At 38.5% G+C, this 25,268-nt stretch overlaps 1 protein-coding gene and 1 long non-coding RNA gene across 4 annotated transcripts in view; one reads left to right on the top strand and one right to left on the bottom strand.

Moving 5' to 3' along the window:
• The window catches only part of SLC35F3 (solute carrier family 35 member F3), a 163,143-nt gene that overhangs the window by 39,114 nt on the left and 98,761 nt on the right, over positions 1 to 25,268 (top strand). The window lies entirely within an intron of this gene.
• Positions 6,322 to 14,652, bottom strand: LOC111926872 (uncharacterized). 2 transcript variants are annotated; one of them, XR_015283372.1, is made up of 2 exons: positions 14,570 to 14,652; positions 6,322 to 6,471 (listed from the first exon to the last, which is right to left on the bottom strand). It is a non-coding gene; the product is annotated as an uncharacterized LOC111926872 (long non-coding RNA). The 2 variants fall into 2 exon arrangements; XR_002863242.2 differs by lacking the exon at positions 14,570 to 14,652 and adding an exon at positions 8,678 to 8,706.

The raw sequence follows: 25,268 nt of genomic DNA, 5'->3' as shown, positions 1-25,268 counted from the left end.
AATTAAGAGAGGAAGAGCTAGAAGGAAAAGTTATTTGTATGCAAGTCATGCATTAATCTAGACATGCTTGAGGTTTGGATGATAGTTTGAAATCTGTGAGGAAACAGCAGAATCTTCAAACTAAGAGTTTGACTCAGCACCAGAAATGAAGAAGCTTTGTAATTTGTTAGCCCAAAGATGGAGCACCTAGAGATTAAGGGCTGAATTACAAATCTTGGGGAAGTTCAGAGGGAAGGTAGACACATCAAAGTTTATTTATTATTAGGTCAGTGATTTTAAGCATTATACTTCAACTGTCTGTCATTGGCAGACATCAAGTGCATTTATTACTCTTTCTTTTGGTGGGCACTCCAGTGGTGAGCACCACAGGCCAGGTTTACTATCTCTCTTCATCCATGTGTTCCCATACAGAGGAGCTATCCAGACTGCATAAGCATCATTTTTGGTATGATAGTTCATTTTAAAGTTTTGCTAAAATCTGAAGGTGCTGGAATGAAAAATACTATTTGTTTGAATAACTGAAGATTTCTAACATGGCATTATGGATTACTTCCATCTTTCTGCACAGTACTGTTTATATTTGTTCAGTTTCTGGATAAGTTTTACTAGATGAGTTTCTTTCAAGACCTGACAGTGATAGATATATTGTAAATGTAAACATAGACAAATGATAAATTTATTAAGAACAAACTATTTTTCAATAGAGATCTGTCTTCTTCCTGAGAGTATTTCTCATGTACCTATCTATCCAAGATTGTCAGTCCTCCTTAACCTTTTAAAAATCATCTTGTGTATATTATATCCTTTGAGTGTTGTTATTCTTTTTTTTTCTTTTTTTTTTTCTTTTTTGAAAACTAATGTCTTTGAATGCTTTGGCAATCTTTGTTCATCTGTTTGCCTGTTTCCCATAACTCTAAAATTATGCTGCTGTAGCAATACAGAGGGAGTTGTAGTTTGCACAAACCTGGAAACTTTTTTCTGTCTCAATGTAAGACCATTATAGAAAAACATAGGTTGGTCTAACTTTAACCTGTGTTATTTCTTGGAGTGTCTGTTATCAGATATTTTGAGAACAAAACAGGACACATAAAATAGGGGTTTCCTGGTAGGGAATTACTTCCCTGTTCTTGGAATTCATTTGCTTAGGGTCTTAGGATTTCACAGTGAAAAAGAGAACACCAGTACCTCATTTCACCTGAACAGGGTGAGAAGAAGCAGCCTCTGATGGTCTGAAAAGGGAGAAATAGCTGTGGACAGCAGCTGCTGGGTAAAACATCATAAGAACAGAACCCCTTTGTGTGAGTTGGCCTCAAGGACTGTAGAGTGCTTTTCCCTGCTCAGAGACCTCCTGTGCCTGAGGTGGTTCACAGATGAGGCTCAGCAGCTGTGCTATCACAGGGCAAAGACAGCTTGAGCACAAGCTGACATTGCTGCCTATGCAAGACACTTCAAGGGCCCTAATGTATTTTCTCTGTGGACCTATCCACACATTAAACACATACTTCTCTGTAACACATGTAGGTGCCCCACCTACATGATACAGACTGTATTTTTTTTCTTATCTAACTCATTGTGGGATTTTTCTTCATTTTTTCAGGCTTTTTTTTCTCTCTACTTGAAATGACTCCTCAGAGACTTCCAAGTGGCATTCTTCTCCCTGACACATTTCTCTTGCCATTGATTTTATTCTCTTGCTTCCAGTAGAAGCAAAATTTCAACCAATTTTGTAGTTCTTTCCTTCCATAATAATAGCTGATGTGGCAAACAGTGTCCACACAGCTCTGACAGTATGGTTTAAATTGCATGACTGCAAAGATTTTCAGAAATGGAAGTTCGCATATTGTAGCTGTAACTTAAAGGCTTTTTTTTCAGATTTTATTTTACTGTTTCCTGGCAACAGACCCTTTTTTTGCCCTCATCTCTCTTTAGTAGGTACTAAGTTTTGGGAATACATTTCCAATCATTAAATAAGTGAAAGTTAGTGCAAAAAAATGCCTAGGCATTCTTTTTAGAACATTATATTATTAAATTAATTTGTTCTCTTTCTTGTGTATCTTCTCATCTAGAGTACTTCTTATGTACTGTAGCTTCCATATCTTTAGCCAAAGGCAAAAGCCTAACTGATGTCTTGAAAATAAATAATTGCTGCTCTCTGGATTAACTACATCTCATCAGGAAATAGTCTTACAAATACTGATAGGTATTAAATCTAAATGCTCCTGGATAGTAAATTTATATAAAGGAATAAACCAAAGTACGTCAAAATTTAGGTTCAGGGAAAAGCATAAAAGCATCCACTATTTTATTGTATAGGATATGTCTACATGCACAGTGTTTGATGTCCTGCTTCTTTAAATGTTGACTTGTGCTTTCTCTCTCTTTTATATAAATATATATATATATATATATATATAATGATCCTTGAGGAAGGAAGTGTATTGTGTGCAAGGCCTATACTAGGTCATATCAAAGGCCCAGGAACTTCAGTATATTAACTCTGTCAATGACTGTGAACCATTTTCTAAGGAGGAATAAAATCAGGACAAACCCATACTGACACCTGTTCCTACTACTGTATCCAGTATCTGCATCTCACTGACTTCCTGGGCAAGATGTTGTTCCACTCAGTGTAATGAGGGTTTAAAATAAACATAGATGTAATTTGAAGCCCATTTTTTTTACCATTATTGCTTAAAATGCTTTTGATATAAGGGATAATCAGCATCTTTATTTTGAGCATAAATATTTTTACTTTATCTGTGGCTGAAAAGCAAAAAGCATAAACTGTAATTGTGTTATTAAGCACAGTCTGAGGCCATTTCAAAATGAGGTTTTCATTACCTTAACAGAGCTACTGCTACTCCTTTGTCTAGAGTACACTCTTTTGTTGGATGTGTCATTAGAAGTTGGGCAAACCGATCATAAAAATCTTCTTCCCCTTAGAATGTATTTCAGCACAGACTATTTCACATTCCCACTCTGTGTTTTGCTGTATCTACACGTGTCCATTACTGTGAAGTACCTGATCACATCTACAAGTAGTTTTCAAGCTTTTGAACTCTCCCAGGTCTTTTAATGTATTAGTTGCATTCAGATTTTCTGTACTAATTTTATTTTTGTATTCTGGTGCATGGAGTTTTTAAAAAAAAAAAACCCTTGATGTTCTCTGATGAACTGCTGGGTTGTCTTTTATAATAAATTTTGCCTTAAAAAGAAAGGATGAAAGACATGTATTAACCTTTCCTGATGAAAAGCAGCAGAGACCATAGAGTATTTCCCCTCTTATGCCCGAGTATCTAGGCACATAAATATGCCCTTGTATCCTCCTTGCTTTCACAGGACTAGACATCAGAGTAAAGTTACTCACCTCTGCTTCCAAGACTGCTTTTTCGTATTCATCACTCCAGGGCTGGTTGGAACATTTTATATGTTTGGGAAGAAGAAGAAGAAAGAAATTAATTTCAATAATCTCTGGAATCCTAGCATCTGTCCTCCTGTATGAGTGCACTGGCTTCTCTAGCCATCTTTTTTCTGTTTCAAGGATACACAGCTCTGTTTCCTAGGACATGTTACCTTTTTACAAGTAGGAATGGCAAATCCACACCTTGATTCCAGTTCTGTCTGTAAGTCAAGGTCAGGGCACTCCACTGGGCTGTGTCCTGGGAGACCATCTCAGCCTGGCAGTGCTAAGTGCAGTAACAGGAGCCACAGGGAGCCAATGCCAGCTCCTGATGTCCTCTACTCCCTTGCAGTTGCTGAACTGCCTAATTTCAGGGCCTGTGCTAACCTGTGCACACCACTCTGACACTTCTCTCTCTCTCTAAGACTGGGGGCTGTGTTCAGCTCTGAAAGCCCCCCTATCTGAAAAGCATCACTCTATCTAGCATCTTTTTGTGAAGCAAACCCTAACTATGTTTTCAACTCTTAAAGTAGAGAAATGCAAGTTAAAGACATTTTAAAGGCTCTTTGCAGTGTCAAACATGTTGCTGTGATTTAGCAAAGTATTTGTGCCAACGTATGGTATCTCATGAATCATTCAAATAGCTAATAATGGACAATCTGTATTCTGTAGTTTGATCAAAGATTTATTTTTTTGCAATTCTTAGGGATGAAATGTGAACTCTGCTGGTACAGACTGTGTCTCATCCTTGTCGATAATAAAGGAGCTAAAAAAACTTCAGACATCTCATTAATTTAAATTTCCTGGAATCAAAAATAAGGTGAAGGCTTTTCATTATGCATGAAAAAAACTTAGCATCCATTTCTTATTCAGTTGACTTGTCTTTTCTGCTGAACTGATTTTGTGATGGGTTGACCAAAATTCCTGTACACCAGGAATCCACCAAAGCTGCCCTACTACTACCCATCCTGAGCTGGACAAGGGAGATTGATACTAAATTGTACACATCCTAGACGGCAAAATTTAAAAATAAAAGCAAACAGCATCTGGACAGTATTTTTTATTTTTGGTCAGAGAGTTTAGTCAAAACAGGAGGAACTGTGCTGTGTGCAGTTACAGACCCTTTTCTAGTGCCTACCCTAGCCACAGAATTTCCTCCCAAGAAGTGAAGGCCCTGGGAGATGTTGCTTCTGTTTCTATACAAAATCATTTTGCTGTCATTTCCACACAAAATGCACCATTTTATCAGAATAAAAGAGCAAGAAGCTGTTCCACATATAACTTTATATATCAGGTAACTGTTCTCTTTCCCAGCTGGTACAGTCAAGTTCTTGTTGGGCCCAGGTTTGTTGCTTCCTCCATTTATGTCCACAGAGTAGTCTGGCTTGCACCTCCCTGGGAAGTCATGCTCAGGGAAAGAGGGCAGAGAATCGTGATTCACTTTGACAATGCCATAAAACTGAAACAACAGTTCTGTACACACAGAAGATACCTAATTTACATCATGCCTTTAGGTTCATAATTCAAGAATCTGTAAAATTTGCTTCAGAATGTTATACATAGATCAATTTATTTTGTTGATCAATTTGTATTTTTTGAAAGTGCAGCCAAGACTGTATTGTCTGCAAATACCTGCACAATCCTCTTAATTCTCAATGCCACTATGAATTCAGAGGTTTCATATCCAATAACATAATTTTAACTACACTTAAAGCTATGTAATCATATATTACTGGAAGTTTCAATGTCATTTTACTATGGAAAGCTATTTCTACAGACAGATGAATTTAAATCACTAAAAATAGTAATAAAAAAATATATCTTTTGTTAGATTTATTTGAATAATTGTGATTTATACCAAAGAGGTATAAATCACAATTAGGAGATATCTAATTAAGCACAGAAGTTAAATCATGGTGTTGGTTTTATTCCAGTGGGCTCATTCCCATTCTTAAAGCAAGTCATGGCAGTATAATTCAGACGATCCTAGGGTGCTGTTTATAAAATTATTCCTAAACATGTCCCTAATAGTCAGTTCCTAATTGTTCAGATCATTTTCACAGAGAAACTTCTGCACTGGATTATCATCTGTGTTTTCCCTGCAATGCTGTAGAGGAGCGCAAAAATCATCTCATGGGCTGCCTCTTGAGTATGATCTTTCAAATTGCAGCAGTTGCAACAACTATGTAAGCTGGTGTAAGCTCTGTATACTCCCTCAGTATTGACCTTCATACAGCTGGAATTTTTAGTAAATTTTAAAAATAATATGGGGATAAAAAATATGACAAACCACAAGCTAGAACTTGCTGGAGTCTACATCTCAGTGACATCTATCTTGAGTTATCATACTTCCTTACTAGAAGTAGGAATGTGTCTTCATGTTTCTGCTGCTGTTCAAGTTGCCAGTGATAGCATAATCTATTGACCTTCCTCTTTTCTCAGCCCTCTGAATCAGAGTAAAACATGGCTGGAAATTGTAAAGCTCAAAAAAAAAAAGCTTTAATCTTCCTTTTCTCTCCATGTTTCTGTTGTATAAGATATTGTCTAAGAAAATTTCCTTTCCTACTCTGTGAACTTTGTGTCAATAGTGTCTCTGAGGATACACTAGTATTAATATTCACCTGTTTCTTACGAGAACAAGAAGGCCCAAGTTTGTAATTCTTTGTTGATCTAAGTGCCAGTTCTTAGTTTTATTTTATATCCTTTTATTATTGTAAATGCATTAGGGTAAATTTCTTGGTCTTTGTCCTGTATTGGCATTTCAAATGTTGACGTAAATGTATTGAGAGAGGAAACATCTGGCACTTGGTGATCTGACTCCTTGCAGCAAGATTTTTTAAAAAATCTGCACACTCCTTTCTTACCCTTGGAAGAAATCAGTAGGTTTTATTTGTGCAGAAGTGGCTAAGTGTCCTCAGCACAAGATTTAAGCAACCTTTAATTTTCTACTCAGGAGTGCATTCTTGAGGTCAAGAGAAGTTTGCTTCAGCTATTGCTGACTAAATTTCATCTTTGAGGTCACGGTGTGGAATGGTTGGGATCATGAGATTTATCCTGTATCCATTGTGTACCTGAAAAATAACAAGGAAAGTCTCTTACCAAAGTTAATTTGGTCCACAAATTTCATTTGCAGCCAGATGGCTGAAGTTATTCCACCCATTAGTGAAATGATAACCATGAAGTGATAATTTTCTACCCATTCTGAAAGATAGCTCTTTTATCACCAATCTCCTGAAACTTGTATTACTTATTCTTTACATTTGTGATTGTATGTATAAACTTACTTAATATATTGATGAATGGTTTACCTGTAAGTGCCACCCATGTTAGGAGAATCCTTATGAGCTGCACTGGGATAACCCAACAACATTAACAGCTGAGGATCATAGTGCAGAAATGAATCTCAAAGTGGAGGTGTGGAGAAATAATGACCCTGTCCCCCCTTCACTCTTTTCCTCAATTCAGCTGTGACAGTTAAGGGTCTATTTAATTAACTTCTGTGTCAAACAGCCTCCAAAACACTTATTTCATAACAAACTGAAGTAGCAAAGAACTGTCTCTTGATTTATATTGTTATTCAATACATATTCACACCCAGATTACATTAAAATGAATTTATTAGTGAAATTAGTGTTCTGAAATGTGAGTCCAGGAGGTACAACCTCCAGGTGAGTTGGTTTAATATCAAGCAGAGTGATTTCTTTAAGCTGTATAAATAGTTAAGCTGTCAGTGTCCAAACCAATGTAAGCAGTTATCCACTTTGAGCCTCTGGGAACGGTGTGGGGGCATAAATCAGCTCTCTTAGGAAAAGCAGTTGTGTAACTGGATTTTTAATTTTTACTGGAAAATGAAAACACCAGTACTTGTAGGAAATGCCCTTCATTTTTATCATTTGGATTTTTCTTGGGCCAGCAGACAAGTTATTCTGTGTCACAGTGTAGTATCAGAGCCTTCAGCTACTCAAAGCTGTAAGAAAATGCTCAATACTTCACAGTATTTTAAACCTTTTCTTAAAATATTTTCTTTTCACATACACATTTGATTGCCTCAATACAAAATATTTGAAAAGTAGCTTAAAAATAATGAATTGTTTTGCTGGAGACGATTGAATTGTTGATAATAGTCGCTATTGCTATAATGCTATTACGTTGATTGATAATTTTACTTGGAGGGTAATGTCATTATCCCAATCTGCTTTACAGAACAACTTTGTAATGGTGAAAGTTAACTTTTGATCGTGGTTTATCGTAGACTCTACTGCCTGATATTTAGAAAATAACCTGTTGAAATATCTGAAGGTTTTCTACTTAGCTATATAATCTAAGTTTATTTATTTCGAGTGACTGAATTAAAGAAAAAAGTAATTCAAGTTAGTTTTTTAGAATATCTGTGTACTTTTTTAACTTTTCTATAAATTTGACTTGTTCTAGATGAAATTTAAAAACCTGAAGTAGAAAAAAACTTCTCTTGATAATTTTACTTTCATCTGGCTCTACTTTGGAGAAATTATATAAGCTTAAAAATTATTTCTTTGCAAAATATTTTCTTACAAGTAGTGATTTCCTAAGGATTTTTAATCTTATAAGTAGATGATATGCAACTTTTCAGTCTGTCATGTTTTTCTCAATTTTCTAATGTTACAAGTTCAACTAACAATGAAGGTCACTTGTAATCAAAGGTAATGAAGGAGAAAATTAACTTCTCTTTTATTCAGAATATGCCTCCTTTGTATATATGGTTTATAGGAAGATTACTGTGTGCATTCAATCATTTTGCATTCTGATTTATGGTATATTTTTACAAAAGAAATGGGGAAGAGGGAGAAAATGAGAAAATAAATGGTACAACTGCAGATACTACCTGGAGGAATTAGACTAATATTGTAGCTAGAGGAAATTTTTTTGTGTTTCTTTTCCTTTCTAGAAATACCACTAAGATTTCAAATTCCCATTTCCTTTTAAACTATTCTATATTTCAACATTTTATGTGTTCTTCCAAAAGAGTTTTCTTCTTGTATATTTTTTAATTCAAAAGATTGCCAGGATGTGTTCATGTATTTTGTAATGGTTGTACATTCTGCAATCTGAGGAAGCTGAGAATCTGATGAACCTAGATACATGTTTCTATGCATGTCCTAGCCTTTATCCAGTTGTTAATAATGAATCTGAGGAAGATGTCTTTCTAATGCATAGCACAACTACATGCTGCTTAACTATGCAGGTTGGGCTAGTTTTTCAACCTGAGATTTGATGAGGAAGAGCTGGCTACATCCTAACCTGAAAGGTACTGAAGGGTTACTTCTAGGCCATACAAAAAGCAGTAGAAATTGTGCTGTACCTTTTGGATGGAAAGCTGAAGTCGTGTTTTTTTCTCAGGCTGATGACTTAGCAGGCTTCTAATCTCTGTGAGCTCACAAACATGATTTCTCTAGGTGCCATGTGGCACAGGAGCATCTGGCCTTTGCAGTGTTCATGGTGTACAGGTCCATGGCTGCTGTTTAAACTTCAGCTCTATACTTTGCCTTGGAGGTGGGGTTGTGTGTATGTGTGCAGGTGCTGTTTGAAGTTAGGACAGGGACAGGGAGAGCTCAGTTAATCTTTTTGAACTCTCCTGCTATGGATGGCATGTTACTGATACATTGGTGGTTCAGCTTACCTAGGCAGCAGCTCTATAAACTCCCAGGGAACTTTCCGAAAATTTGGGAGTTTAGGAATAAACTTCTAAAAACCCATTTCTTCTTTTTTCTACCTGTTTTTGGTTTTTAACTGGCCATCCACAGATTCAAACTGGTTCATTGGTCAGCAGATGGAAATGAAATTTTAAAATTTGCTAGATTTTCCAACATTTTCAGTGCTAAAGCCAAACAGAGATGAAAAGGAATATTTCCCTGGCTTAAAATGTCTTTTAAAAACTGACTGCTTTGAAGTTTGAAGTGTTAGAACAAGTCCTTGTCACAATGGATTAGTGAACATGGAATATATCAAGCTGTCACCAGGGAGTGTAGGACTTGAGAATGGCTGTGACAGTCCAGACCAGAGATGTGTCCAGCACGGTATCTTATCTCACACAGTGCCAGCAGCAGGCTTTGAGGGCAGAGTTGCAGACAGGGCAGGAATGCATCTCTAGCTCCCCTGAGTATTCTCCCCAGCTCCCATGTTTATGGCTTGGGTATTTTTTGAGTATCACTGTCATTAGTTGCCTTTGGTAGGCACTGTAAATATGTCACAAAGTGCTGCCTGGGCATCTGCCCTATGAGGAAGCTTGCATGTACATCAGGACAGAGCTGATTACTCAGCCTGGTGTGCCCTGCAAGGAAACATGCAAATGTACATGGGTTTGGAGGCAGCAGGTCATTGAGCCGTCTGTCACTGTGGGGTCTGCATCCCCTGGCACTGCTGTGTTTGTTGACACTGGTGTGAAGATTCATGCTTATTGTCAAAATTTGAAGATTTTTAAAGAAAAACAGGAAGTTAAAAAAAAAAAAAAAGAAAATAGTATGCATAGATGCTACAGCTTTGTTTCCAGGATTTGAATCCCAGACCTTACATACTTTATTAGATTCTTAGTGTATTGGTGAATTCACATTAACTACTGCTTGCAAAGACAGCCCACGTGGGTAGACAAGTTCACAGCTGGCTTTCTCCTTTCCTAGCAGGGACGCTGTGCCAGGGGGAGGATTTGCTTCAGGCTTTTCAATGTAAACAACAACTACAACAACAACATTTCATTGGTATTTATTACTTTTATCTCTGAAATACTCCTCTGAAATACAAACTATGGGTCTTGCTTTCCTTTTTGTTCACTACATGTCTGAAGTCCATTTTGTGCTCCCTGAATTGGTGTGAAATATATTTTGAGTCTAGTAGGCAATGTGGATAGGAAGATTCTGCCCTGGTTTTCTTCTCGTTGTACCTTCTCTCTTAAACATAAAGAATTTTACCATCTTTATATGCTGTGTGCACACAGAAAGAAACTTGACCTTAGATACTTTACAAAAAGAGTGCTCAAAATATGACATAAAGGTTGCATTCGCTTTTCAGGATGAGTATAAACTGCTTTCAGTGGTATAAGCACAAAGGTATCAAAAATATGAAAGCTAAATCAGAAACAATTAGCCAAGTCTGAGTGTAGGTACAGGTGATTCCATGTTGAAAGTCTTCCTCTCAGAAGTAACGATGGAGCCAGAAATATCTTTAAAATCCAGAAAGTCTTCTCTAAATGCAGCCATGCTGCATTCACTTGTCAACTGTATGTGACATTTCTTTCTTTTCAGGGCTTACTTGCATCCTAACCCTTACATTGTGCATTCATTTCTTGTTAATCAGGGTCTGGCAAGTCACTGTTTTTTACCATTTCACATTCTTTTGATCAAAAGGTCTTGCATACTGTGGCTTATCACTCAACCAAATCATGCTCACAATGTCTCACCTATACAGCACTACACTATTTTATTGATTTCTACCCCCCTCCCCAGCACTTTTTGGTGCTTATTTCTGCAGTATCTGAAGCATAACAGCTTAATAGATTGACAGGAAACCTTCAAGGCAGTGTTTCATTCAGGGTCATTCCAGCAGTAATTTTAAAAGAAAATAAAGCAGCTTTTCTGTCATGATAAAGAGCATTCAGGAGGAGGAACAGAAAAAAGAGAGAAAGAAACAAGAAAGCCACTGTTGCTTACATGAGGAAACAAAAAGATCAGTTGATAGGAGAACTATCACAGGTAGTAATTATTCACAGAGCTATGGGATTTTTCATACAGGCTTTAATGATTAAAGTCTAAGATGTGAAATGGGAGTGGTGAGTGAGTTTTAAAGAACAGTGTCTAAAGTCATATGTTTGAAAATACTAGGTTTGGGTGGTTGTTTGGTTTGGTTTGGTTTTTAAAGAAAGGGCATAATGATAGCTTCTTTTCTTACTGACATTACCTTGATTTGTGGTTTATTTTCTCTCTTTTTATAACTATATGTCATATATTTATTTCTTTTCAACTGTCTGTAGATGACTGTCTAAAATAAGTAGGATAAATGTTGCATAATGTGCAAACACACACACACAGATATATATATATAAAATTCTGGATATGACTAAGGAGTAAACTCTTTGGCATTACAAAGCCCTGGACTTTGAGCAGTTGCATGGCTAAAGTAGAATTGAAGATTGCATATGAACAGGAGATCAGACAACAGAGATGTGACCCCAAACCTGAGGACACGGTCAGTGACACCTCCACGGAAGTGTTTTGTATGAGCTCAGATGGGTTATTAAGACATGTAACTTATTAAAACTGTTTGAAAGATAAAAGGATCCTGGCCATTTCTGTCACATAATGCCAAAACCATTTTTCAGCTAACCATATATATTTTCAACTGTGTATTGTATATTTTCAACCTTTTGTGAAAGTTTGGCTGCATTTGAAAAGGTGCTGAAACACATTCAAGGCCACAGAGCACCATTGGGATTTGAAAACAGTTAAGGAAAGAAATCAAGAAAGCACCACCTCTGCTTGAAGCCAAGTCCTTTTGTAAATTACCCTGCATTTATCTTTGCTTTTTTTCATGTATGAGTTCCTTCTGCAGATCTCATCTTACACTTCCCTCAAACGACCAGGAATCAGTAAATCACAACCTTTACAAGGTCTCCTGTGCTTTCTGAGAGTTTGAGTCTACTGTGGGAGTAGTAAAAACAGCAGGTTGCCTCTCTTGTAGGCCCCTATTTGAAACATGACATTGTTACACAGTGGGCAGAACTATCAATCATCATCTGGAGCTTTCAATGTGAGTAACTTAGAAAAATGGGTTTTGTTATTTGAGATATACCTTTTGCATATTCCATCACAATGTACCAAATTCACCAGAATAAAGAGACTAAAAAGTACAGAATGTGGTCAATTAAAGCTAAAACATTTCACACACTTCTGATTCATGGAACCACTGTAAATGAGACAGAATCATGGAACAGCCCAGACTGGAAAGGACCTCAAAAGATCACCTGGGATTACCTAGAACCCTGTTCCATTGCATCTTGAACACCTCCAGTGATGGGGAGTCCTTTTACCATGTCCCTGGGGCGGTTTTTTGGATACCTGAAGGACATCTTAGTACCAGGATATGAATAGCCTGAAGAGGAAGCATTCAAGAAGAAATGCTAAAAATTGCCTTAAGGGGGAAGTAAGAGTGATTTTTCCTTGTTCGTTTTATGTGTTAGAAGCACCTCAGCAGAGCAGATATGAGTTGTCTCATTACCTTTTGAGTACAGAAAGAATATTTATAAATCATATGCTAGACTTCACATCAGGCAGTCAGTGAGGTAACAAAAGCTAATAGAGTGCCATCACAGCAGACCAACAGAACAGGAGTCAAATGACTGCAGGTAACTTCAAGGAGGTTATGAACTTCAAGGCTGCACTATACACGTTTATTTTTTAATGCAATAACTTAAAGTGAAAAGAGAAAATGTATTGTACATGGTCTTGATTTTAGCAGGATTCCACTGAGAAAACATCCTGCTGTAGACATAAAATTAGTCTGGTTTGACTTGCTAGAATCTGTCTTTTCAGATTACATGGAGATGCTTCTGAGACACAAGAAGTGTTGCTAAGGCAAAATGCATTAAGAATTACATTCAGTGCTTCAGGGCACTGAATAGGCATTTTTTTACCCTTAGAATTTGCTTGCTTGTCTGCACTTTTCACATATTGCACTCAACTCCCAGTTGGAGCTGGTAGTGGAGAAAATAGAGAGGTTTATGTAAATTCTTGATCTCCAGGTAAAGAGTTGATCTTTCTGAAACATGAGGATTAGTTTTTCATCATTAGAAATGAAAATCCGTGCTGAATCTGATATGAAGTGTATTGTGAAAAGAAATTTGTATCTTCTATTCATAGTCTTAGTTCGGTCATAATAGCTACAAGTTCATCAACCAGATTTCAGAACAGCTCCTCTGGAGATGAAGTCATGGACAATTTTTTCTAGAAACCACATTTCAAATTATGTCAGTGAAGAAAAACCTGCAGCAGGGCTTAGGAACCTCTTTGATGACCCTGTGATGTTGAAGCTCACCCAAGAGGAGAAGGCTTAAAAAGATTTATTATCTCTCAAGCTTAGCATATTTCAAGGATCTCAAGGAGGTGAAGGGCCTCTCTAGATAGAGAACTTCTGTCTGGAATATATCTCTTCTTATGCCTGAAGGGCTCAATTGTGACATTTGAGATCTAATTTTGCACTGAAACTCAGCTGCTTCTAGTGTTGGATTGGGCTTCTTTTAAGAAAATGAATTGCCTTAGGCTGTCTTCCTTAAAATATGACTCTTCCAGATGCCAGTTTTTCTTAAAGGAAAAAAAGCCTGGTACTGGCTATGTTTAACAAATGTCTTTCCCAAGAATTTCTGCAAAACCGTTTACTGCAGATCTGACCAGTTTCAGCCCCAGGCTTGTGGGAGATTTGCTTAGCACTTGTCTGGAGATCTGAGCTATTTATTAGCTCAGCATTGCTTTTTATTGTGAAAATATAAACCATACAGTGTTAATGAATGCAAGTAAAAATACAGATATATCTAGTATAATATCCAGAGTCAAAACATGGGTAGCATGGCTCTCTTGACAATGGGACATCTCTATAAGATTTTGTATTAGGTAAGAACAGTAATAGTGGTAAAACAGAACCCCAAGTGCTTCTTGGTATTAAGTGGCTATTTCTACCCCAAGTTAGCTGCAGGTGTCAGCCATCCACCCACTGCTTACATTGTTCAGACAAGCACATTTTTCTTCCCATGCTCTAGAGATGCAGATAGTGCCAAACAAGTGGAGGATTCTGGTCAACTTTTGGATTCTTTGAACTCCTTTTGGGCTGACTTCAGGAGAGATTCCCAGTAATGTTTTTTGTGGTTGTTCTCGTGAGGAGCAGTGGGTACATTCACTTTCCTTGTATGATTCATCAATTTTCTGTATTTCTTTAAACAGTTCTAACAAAAATTGTCTCTCTGCTTATGTTGCAGAGGGATTATATATGAATAAGCCTTGAAGCCACTACCAGGCTTGATACAAATCGGTTGTGTGGATCATCATGGATCATCAAGCTTTGAAGAAAATAAATGCTTAACATGAAACAGAGTCCTGCAATTCTTCTTCCCTTGAGCATTTTAGCTACTTTGGCTTCTCATCTTAAGATTACCTTGAGTCTCCATCCTTTGAGAAAAGCTACAAATTGTTCCATTGAGAACAGTATTTAGGTGGTTTGAATGTTTCCTGGTCTTCAAGCCCTGTCTGTAGATTAAGCGGTGTAGAGCTGTGTTCTGTAGCAGTGACAGCTCACAAGCAGAACCGTCAGCTTCTACAAGAAAAGCAGTAACAGCGTTAGAAAGTATGTAAATTTTTGCAAGTGACATCTTCCTCCTGTGATAGTGATATATACTGTGAGTACACTGTTATCAAAAAGATATTCTTCACTGTTTAGAAATCAGACAAGATTTCTTATCTGTGCTTTACTGAAAAAGTAAAGCCCAAGCTCCTTTAGGTGATTTTCTATGGATTTTTACATCCATAACATGAACATGTAAAAATACATTTTAGAAATTTCACATTCAGTGGATAAAAATTCCTCTGCTGGGACCTTTTAACATCTGATCAGAAAGACCTTTGCTTCCTAACAGAGCAAAGCCTTAGGGATTTTCTTTGCTGCCTTGCTTTGGGTGGCAAGCAGCTTTTTGTAGTTGTGTATACCCTGAGTTCTCTGGTTTGGCACAAGCCATTGGGAGCTCTCTCAAATACTTTCTTAAGAATCATCCTGTAACACACTAAAAAAAAAATCTATTTTAACTTGTGACTTCAGACAAACATGTGAGTGTTGCCCATCAAGGTCTTCCATATCTGACTTCTTCACATTTCTAAAGAATATCTACCATGGAGGAAATTCAGTGTTCTCTGCCACATAAACATTTAACCATGGAAAAATTTTTATACAAGGCTCTGCTTATTTCAGAGGATCCCTTGGGAGCCCAACTCAGAGAAGCCCATCAAGGAGTTTCTGGATGGTTTCAAATTGCCTCAGATGTCATCATTGTTAGAGGCTTCTTCTGGCAAGCCTGAGTTATTGCCTCTATCAATTGCAAGTAAAAGGGGATTTTTCATCTTATCAACCAATTTTGCTAACAAGTGTGGCTTGACAGCTCCATTCAGGATGCTGATAGCTTTTATTCCAGGCTTCAGAATACAGTGCCCAAGGGAACACTCAGTGAGCTACAGCAATTACAACTTTTAGCTGTGCTTTCTTCACTGCTTATTTTCAAGTAGAGAGATTATCTGACATAAGTTTAACCCTTTCATCAACTGACATATTTGTTTCCCAGGGTCTCAGGTCACTGCTGTTGGCACACTGGTGCACACACTAGGTTTCCTGGTATATGTGAGCCAGATTATTATTGTGGCTTAAACCAAATTGTGCATAAGCACTACAGTTTAGCACAGGCTCTCACAGACCTACAGTGATGTTCACAGAGTGCTCCATCTAGGCTAGTTTACCCTGCCTCTCAGACAGGATTAGGTGCCACAAGAAATACCATTAAATGCCAATGCCATGCCCAGTTTAGCTAATAAGAATGTTTGTATGTCTCCACTGTACTCCATCATGCAGGGTAGAAATTAAGTTGATGCCTATACAGGTTTTGTGAGACAGAATTGCTTATTTGGTATTTCTTATTAAAATGATTCTAGGAATGTTTTTTTTCTTGAATGCTGGATGTGGGCATGCACCTGCAAGCCAATGGGTACTTCTTAAATGAAAGTTTTCTCTCATCATGAATTGTCACATGTCTCATCATGAGCTGGTAAGTATTGTGTTTTGTTCATATTTTTCCTTTCACTCAAGAGTATTGGATAGTTTGGACTTTTCTGTTCCTTCTTGGCAGTGAACGGATTTAAAAATAGCACTTGAATGAGAAGGAAGTTGTTCAGATTTGTTAGAAACTGCTGCTTTCTGAAGCCAGTGGGTTATGTACTAAGTTTAACTACCACTGTCCCTGTCTGGCTGGAGATTTGAAATAGATATATAGCAGGGTCAGTGATTATGAAGTATTTGCCCACTGTGGAGTCCTGCATTCACGTTCTAAGCACAAATTCATGGCCATAACACATGGGAGGTAATACACACAGGTTGGATCTGAAAGGAAATAATATTCTCTCACACTGAGGCTCTTCTGTCTGGAGATGAATATTCTGTACTTCCAGATTACTCCTGAGAAACTTTGTCACTATCCAAATTAATAGGAGAGACTTTCCTACTAAATGCGAGTGTTTTGCAGGTGAAAAGCATTACTTTCTCTCTTAGCAGTTCTATTAATGACATTGCTCTGGGGTTTTCACACTATGTTAAATTTCTCAAACCTGCCTTTTGATGTCAGCTAAATAGCAACCATTTTTCAACTATAACCCAATTCTGAATTTCTTTCCCTGCTGTCTTCACAGAAATCTCTGACACTGGGAGTTTTCCTAGAAGTCTGGTTTTCATTTTCTTCCCTTTTTCTTTTGCCACTTGACTCTTACCAAGGTGACTTGGCCAGGTTGTAAATTTTGGAATACTACATTCAATCTGCAAATAAACCAACTTTAATATATCTTGATCTTGATAACATACACTTGATCAATATTAGAAGTTTGTGAAGGTATGCCCCATACCTTGGAGCACACAGGGAAAGTCACACAGGGCCATCCAGTTCTATATGGAAGGAAGCACCGTTGTACTGAATGATCCTGCTCTAGAGTCAGGAGCTCTGAAACCATTTCAGCAGTGCTAAGCTCAGCCTGTGTGACACCATCAGGGAATGGATCTGATAATCAACCTAATAACACAGCACTCTTTGGTGAATCTGTGCAGAAGCTCCTGTCATTTGTGTAGTTAGCAGCCCACATGGACATTCCCAAAGCAGTCTTCACCAAGCTGTAAAAATATACCCACAGAGAGCTTTCAAGTCAGTCCTTTGCTACCTACACAGCAAAGCAGTGCACAGCTCTGTGGTCTCTTACATATGTGATGTCCCACATTAAGTTTACCAAAGTCCCTCCTTTGGCTTTCCATGCAGTGTTCACAGGGAAGTAGCACACACAGTCTATTTGCAGATAACTCGTAAAGTGAGTAGGGAACAGGTGTGAAAGGTACAGGGTTGCAATACTTTAAAGACTATGCTGAAATTCGTTGGATTGTCTCATATCTCTTTGATCTTTAATTTCCTTTTTACTGTGTAATTTCACAGTAGTGTGCTCAAAATGAGTGGTGATAGGGGCATGAAAAATCAGAACGAAAAACTAAGTATATTGTGTCCTAGCAAAAGGAACATATAACTTATTTTAGGCAGCCTGAGTGTTCTTATTTCCATTGAAACCTCTTTCTGCAATTCTAGTGATGTTAAGAAACATTAGAAGATATATTTAAGTGTAGTTTATACCCAGAGAAGTATAAAGGGGTGAAGGCAACTGTCATGAATATAATTAAGACTTCCAGTGGAGGAATGTTTTAAGCTCTAAAGAGCAGAAGGCTTCATAGACCAATGTAGAGCACCGATACCAACTTACTAAATTCTCCCACCATAAAGATGAGTTGGGAGCTCATGCTGTCTGCTCTAGAGGCGTGACAGCAGCGGTGTTAAGAAAAATCTTTCTTCTGCTTTCAAGCATACTTGCATACTTCCTGTCAAGATTTTGGAAGCAGATAAGGCAGCTGCCAGGGCTGGAAGAAGGCCACCACTGCAGGCCAGTGTATCAGACTGCTTGGGCAAAGCTGTGACAGGTGGTGGCAGGAAGGATGGAGAAGGAGCAGGAGTAGGGAGGGGGTAAGAAGAAGTCAACAAGAGGCTTGACGACCGTGGTTAAGAGGAATTAACAATAAACTTTTAGCATATTGATGTTGCTCAATATTGAGTTTGTTGCTTTAATATTAAAAGGTGGATAAATAGAGGATTCAGCAGTCCCAGGAAAAGTAGCTTGATATAACCCATTGAGATTTATACTAAGATGATTTTATAGCATCCTTACAGTTTCAGGAGCTCCTTAAAATTGACGGAAACCTCTCTCTTGTTAATTATTATACTTCTTCACACTACCAGAGCACTGGGAAATGAACTCAGTGTGACTCAGGAGCAAGTATGTTTCTCCATACCCAGAGCTGGCAGCCAAATGGGTCATGTGTAAGCTGGCACTGACTGTGCAGGTTCCTGTTTCTATTCCAGCACCAGCTGGAGAAGAAGCTGACTTTTCTGTCTTCTGAGGACAGCAGCACTGAATATTGGCAAACATTACTGTGCAATTCAGGAGCAAAATATTATGCCCTTTCAAAACTCAAATCCTTTCTTTCATTTTGAAAAACTGGCTTTGAGTGCTGTTTCATGACAAGATGCTCACTATGTCCCCAGCAATCCTTGCAATGGGATTGTTGCATGGTTTCTTTTAATAATCACCTTCCCAGTCAAAGAAAGTGAAGAAAGGGGTTACACACCTGCTGATGCATAATGTGCAATTTTTTTCCAACCAGTTCATAGCTGTACAGCTGAGTGAGCTAAGAGATGAAAAATTAATGGTGGACTGAGAAGTGGGATTTGCTGGTGTTGCCAAGAAGCATGAGACCTAGTGAGATCCTTGCTATTATCCTGCTGTTGGCATTTCTTGGGACTTACTAGCTTGAATGCTGGCAATGCCACTAATGAGGGAGTCTGTGCACTGCCTGGAGCACCCATGTTTCATTTCATTTTCTGACTAACTGGTTCTCTGAGGAACTTGAAGCTCTCACATTGTTTGATTTGTGATGAAGCAGGAGATGTAAATTTTTGTTTTCTTTACTCATTTTCTCTGTTGGAAGACAGAAGCCTTTCTAGTCACTTGTTAGTTCAGGCCCAGATTTTTGTGATCATATACCCAGGCCTCCTTTTCACTTTATACTGCACTAGTAAATTCAGTAGCTGCATCTGCTGGTTTTTTGGATATGCGGTATTTTAATCACTAAGCTTTCCAGAACTGCCAGTCAGAAATCCACAAGGGAAGGCTTGAAAAACATCAGCTGTAGTAGTAGTAATAATAATGATGGTGATGATGATGCAACATTTATTGCTCTTACCTATTCATTTTTTCCTCTTGTGACTGAATCCCAGAGTGCATGTGTATCACATTTTTTACCGTATTTCCCTAGCCAACAGCATTAGGAATGTTTTTAAAGGTATTTCAGATTCTCACAGGGACACATCCACAATTGTGGTAGAAGCAAAATAGCAGGTGTCTTGAGAATCTGCATGAAATTGGGAGAATTGACAATTCTATAGATTTCCCTTGAAGTCTAACCTTAATGAAACTGATACGATTCTTTGCACAAAAATTTCATTGTGTTTATTGTTGCCCTGGGACGTTTTGCAGCCAAAAGCATGTGCTTCTTTTTGGTTGTGCACAATACCCCTAGATACATCGATACTTCCCTCTCCTGTGTAAACTAGCTAGTGGGTAATTGTTTCATTTTTGTTTTAAAAATCTGCAATTTCCAAAGGTACACCTCACAGACCCCCACAGACTGTAAGCAAGCTCTTCTTGCTGTGCTACACCCCGCATGTCTCCCTTCTTACCAGACATGACAATTTAACGCCTTCTCATTGCTGACACAACGTGGTTTTGAGCCTATGACAACGGAGTGGGAGTCAAGCCTCCCAGATTATAGCAGCCCAGAGAAATTCAAAGAGCCATGTAGCTGCTCTGCCTGGGGCCAGGGCACAGTAAATGGGAGGTGGCTCAGTCTGTAACCACATTCAGCTGAGCTGAACCCTTCAGCAGAGGCACAGGGGTCTGCACCCAGCTGTGAGCTTAAAGCCCCATGTTTGTCCTGCCAGCCCTGTCACTGGTGCAGTCTGGCCAAGATCCCTGCTGTGTCTTTGGTGTTTGATTGTCCCCACCTTCCTTCTTTGTAAAGGGATAGAAATGCTCACTCTCATTTCAGATGTGGTAAAGCACACGTATGTATGCATGCATACATATAGATGCAATATGTGTACATATATATACATATACATAAACTATTTAGTGTCCCAGGATTTCTTTTGATCAAGGATTGAAAGTTATAACTTCAGGTCTGGGGATTTTTATTTTTTTTTATTTCTGAAGTAACCATAAATCCTGCCTGGTTTTTGAACTCTTATTTCTCAGGCCCTAAATCACCATCCATTTATCTTCAGATTTCATGCATTGTGTGATGAGGAGTGTTCTGAATTTCCAAACAGCTTCCATAAATTATTTAGAACTGAAAATGTCATGTTTAAAAAAAAGTGAAGGTAAATATACTGAGCATCTTTGCTGATGATGGAGCCCTGAGAATAAAAGCGGAGGGGATTGTGCTCCCTCTTTCGACCATGGCCTGGTCAGAACATCCTGAAGCTCAGGACACCAAGATCTTTGACATGACAGAATGTGGAGAGGATACATATGTCAAGAGACTTTTCACACTTCAGCAATGAAGCTGATTTTGCAGCTGCAGTCTGAAGTTAGGGAGAGAAAAGAAGGCAGCTATGTTGTAAAGACATTGTGAGCCTTTGGATCGCTTTAAATGCCTAAGTCACTTTATATGAATGTTTAGTTCAACAAATCCAGATAGGTACGTATTAATGGAATTCTGCCAGTTACAATGGGAATCTGTAAAACTTAAGCTCAAATTAGCAGAAACATTGAAATCTTTTGTCTTACATCTGCTCTCTGTCCCATGTTGCTTTTCAAACTGTTTTTTTGGATCTCACAGTTCTTTAAAACCGTGGCATTTGGTGAAAAGGTTCACACATTCACACCTCAAATATTTAGAGTCCTCTTAAAAATGTAAGTTGCACTCTAGAGAGGAGGGGAGCTAGGACTGCCAAGTGCTGTATTACCTCATCTCCTTGATCTGGGAATGCTCCCTCCAGTCTGGCAGAGGTGAAGGTCCTGGAGAACCACACTGGGACTTTATGGTGAACACTGACACAAGTTGCCCAGAGAGCTTGTGGAGCCTCCATCTCTGGAGATATTCAAGATATATGGATATGGTCCTAGGAAACTGCCTATGGCTGACCCTGCTTGGGCATGGGTTAGACTAGATGATTTCTAGAGCTCCCATTCTATCTCAGTCCTTCTGTCAGTCTTTGATGAAAGTGGCTTTTCGTGTTTTGGAATTAGTGATTTAATTCAAGTCTTCCTGTCTTGAAATGACACTTGGCAGATTTGTCACTGAAGTGAGGACAGTGTGTGGGCCCAGAAGTGCTGACACAGCAGCAGGTCAGCACTTAGCAGTGTCCACCAACATTGTTCGTGCACCTGGTTACAGCCAAGGTGTGTCTGATGGTGGTACTAATAACCATCCTGCGTTACGTTGCCATCTCCTGGGATAGCCACTCCCTAACTCCTCCTGCCTCAAGCTACCTGGAACCTTCTGGTCGCTCTCCTGTCCTTCTTCATCCTCACAAAACCACCACATGCCTCAGTGAGATCAGCAGTGTCACAGAGGGTGCTAGCAGGCCATGGGAGGTGTTTCAGGGTTTGCTGTTTTGGAAGGTCAGGGGCAGGAAAGGTGCTTGTGAGTTGGGTAAAATGCAAGGTTTAGAAATCTCTGCATCATGTTCCATGACTCGTTCCCCAGGACAATGTCTGTGTGGCTTTGGCACCCTGGAAGGGATTGCTCTTTTCTCTGGAGCAGCCTCATAAAGCTGTTCAGGAGTGAGCTCTGCCTCCTGGCTCTCTGTAGGAAGAGTGCAGCAGTGCAGTTAATTGAACAAGTAAAGCTTTTCTGATCCTAGGCTAGCATCAAGTGGTGCTGCATGTTTGATATTCATACCACAAGGGATGAAACAGAGCCCCATGCCCAGCTAAACTCCTGTGTGCACCCTAAATTCCTCAAGGCTGCACAGCAGATGTAGAGGTATTTCTTATCCATAAATTCTGGTTATATGCAACATTGGTGTCTCTGCTGGATCTGGAAATCTTATATAAGGAAATCCTTGAACCGTGGCCATTAAGCTTCTTTAAAAATACATCTAGATGTAAGTAACATACATTTATAAACAAATCCGCTGCTTTGGAAGTTTGAGAACAGCATCTGGTTTCTTGTGATGTTGTTAAAATGACCATAATATGCTGAACTTCAGTGGAATTCCTTCACCTGTGCTGCTAGTTTGGGAGAAATTTCAGGGGGTTTTGATAATTATTACCTACACTTTCCTCTCTGTGCTAACCTGTAATTCTGCAAGTTTTCTCTCACAGAATAGAAGTGACCTATTTTAGTGTTATACTGCATATAGAATGACTGCTTGTGTTTTCTCACCAGAGTTTATTGCAGTTAGAAGTGAGTTGCTGTAAATTAAAAAAAAAAAACAAAAAACAACTCCTCCGTGTGGAGAGTGATAGAGTGATTAAACCCCGACCTATACTTGTATATAGATCTTTGTGGCCTGTTGTGGCCAGGTTGATGCAATTTGCTTGAATGTTTTTTGCAATAACTTTTCCTTGAAAGTTCCAAAATTCAGCAGGTTCCTTCATTCTCCAGGGAATTTTCCTGTTTCCCAGTTTATCAGGGAAAGTCTTAACTGCCAGGTACTGCTGCAGCTTAAGGAACATCCCAGCTCTAGGAGAATCTGGGTTCTGAACTGAGGTCTCTGGAACTTCAGGAAGGAATTTAATGACGAAATGTTTTCTTCTCCAGTGTCCAAAAAGATGTTAAACTAGTCTTGGGGTGAATCAGTTTCCAGGGCTGGAAGGCTTCATTGGCACAACTAAATGGTTGAGGAGTTGAAAGGATTAAAAAACATATCTGAACACAAGGTGGCACTGTAGGAATTAACTTTACAGTGTTTAATTCATTTTCTGAGTTAATGGATTTTTTGTGGTGCTCTTAACAGGCCCACAGAGAGTATTCTTGCTTCCACATCTGTGTTTTCAGGAATTTGTAAGGGTGTATTTACTGTAAAATTAATAGGAATCAACCACAGCAATGTGGCTTAGCTGATCACAGGCTCTGCAATTTTTGGTCTGACAAAACTGAACAAACACAATGCAAATACTAAACCCTTCCTCACCTTGTGTACGAAAATGTGAAAATACAGAGGAGCATCTGTGCTATTGATTAACTTACTGACTTAACAAGATGGGCTTGTTCTGTATCATCCATCTCATGTTCTTTTCTTGGTTGCTCTGCCCTAGGTGTAAAATGTGTGATCATTGGGCTGGGGGCATTACCTTTATTCTGCTTGGTGTGCTGCCTCACAGGGCTATCCAGTATGTGATCAGATTTCTAGCATCTATTAAAATATACATCAGTTTCAAGTTAAAAGCCATGCTTTTAGCAACTGCCAGTCTCAAGAAGTTTATCTCAAGGACACTTTATTTCAATATCTTCAAGTTGTGATAGCAACTTAAAAATCTGTAAATTGAAGTCAAATTTACTGCTGACTTGTGTCTGGTGATTTCACATCTCGTTGGTTAGAAATGTAGTGGAACAAGATGTTCTGCTGAATGTACAGAAGATTTTCTGAAATGTTTCTCATTCTTTCATTGCTCTTTCATTTTCATAGACATGAAAATGTTTATAAAAACACATCTGGTCACTGTTTGCCTTGTTGGATGTCATAAAATATACCGTGCACACAGAGCATTTGGGCTGAGGAGGTATCCAGTATTTTTTTCTTCAATGTGTTCACAAATGCTGCTCCAGTTATTAGAATTTGGAATCCTGTCATCAGCCACAAGTACTCAAAAGCTGTGAACTGCTCTTCACAGTCAAGGCTTTATCTTACAGAACACTGTATGCTTTTTTCTTCTTATGGTCCCAAACATAAATGTTGTCCCTGTGTTTTTTGAGCCTGGTTTCTTAGGACACAAAATTATACTTAGATGGTTGGTTCAGACCATCTTTTCACAGTGTTACCATCTATAAGCATTTTTGTTGAAAAACCTTAAAATGCTCATGTGATCAATCATCCAAGAGCTGGAACTTCAGCAGAAGAAAATATGTGATAAAACAATAACTGCTGGAAACACGTTCAAAACTTTTTCACGACAGAGCCATGGCACTAAAGTGAGGATCTAGCTGTGAATTTCTCTGTATCTTTTTAACAAGATTATTTTACTATGAATGACTGCCTTCATACAATTAGTGGGTACTTTATTTGTCTGTAGTTTTTTTTGCCCCAGAACTTCCTGCACTGCCTGCCAGTCATGGTATCACATAATGCTCATATCACAAGGGCTAAAAGCAATGCCCCTTGCCATGTGGTACCAATGGCACCTGCCAGGGAATAACAATTTCATGTTACTAGTTGGAAAGATCAGGGGTCAGCTACTAACCTAAAATGAAAATTTTGGTCTTACTTTTAGTTTGTGGTTCCATCCTATGTCAATTAATCCATGTTAAATAATTGTATCAGTCAAATTTTATATGATTTTCAAATAAAAGTTTGCATATAGATGATGTATGGTACCCCCCAAGAAAGTCTGAAGGCTGACCACTGATCCAGAAGGCCTGGAGTCTTCTGGTTTTCACTGTCCTTCCTTTAAAACATCTCTAGTTTGCACAATACTTCATAATTTGGAAAGAGAGAAATTATATAAGGAGCTGCTGAAACCTCCCGTGCTGGTGCATTGCTTAACCAATTCCCTGTCAGAGCCACTGTATAGGCAACCTCCAGGACACTCAAAACCATTTCTCAGCTATGGTATTCCCAAAGTCAAAACTTGCAGGTGTCTCCATGTCTTTCCATCTCCATCTCTAAATCCACCAGCATGCTGAGAACATCTCAAGCTGGAAAGAAGTGGAAAGACTTGTGTCAAGAAATAATCTTGGGTCCTGGGAAGCTGCAAAGTTTAGCCCATGTTGGATCTCTGAGCAGCTAACT

Source organism: Cyanistes caeruleus, chromosome 2, assembly GCF_971803275.1.
Source record: "Cyanistes caeruleus chromosome 2, bCyaCae1.hap1.1, whole genome shotgun sequence".
NCBI classification, from domain to species: domain Eukaryota; kingdom Metazoa; phylum Chordata; class Aves; order Passeriformes; family Paridae; genus Cyanistes; species Cyanistes caeruleus.
The sequence above is the reverse complement of the archived record's forward strand: the minus strand, read 5'-3'. Positions and strand labels throughout refer to the sequence as shown.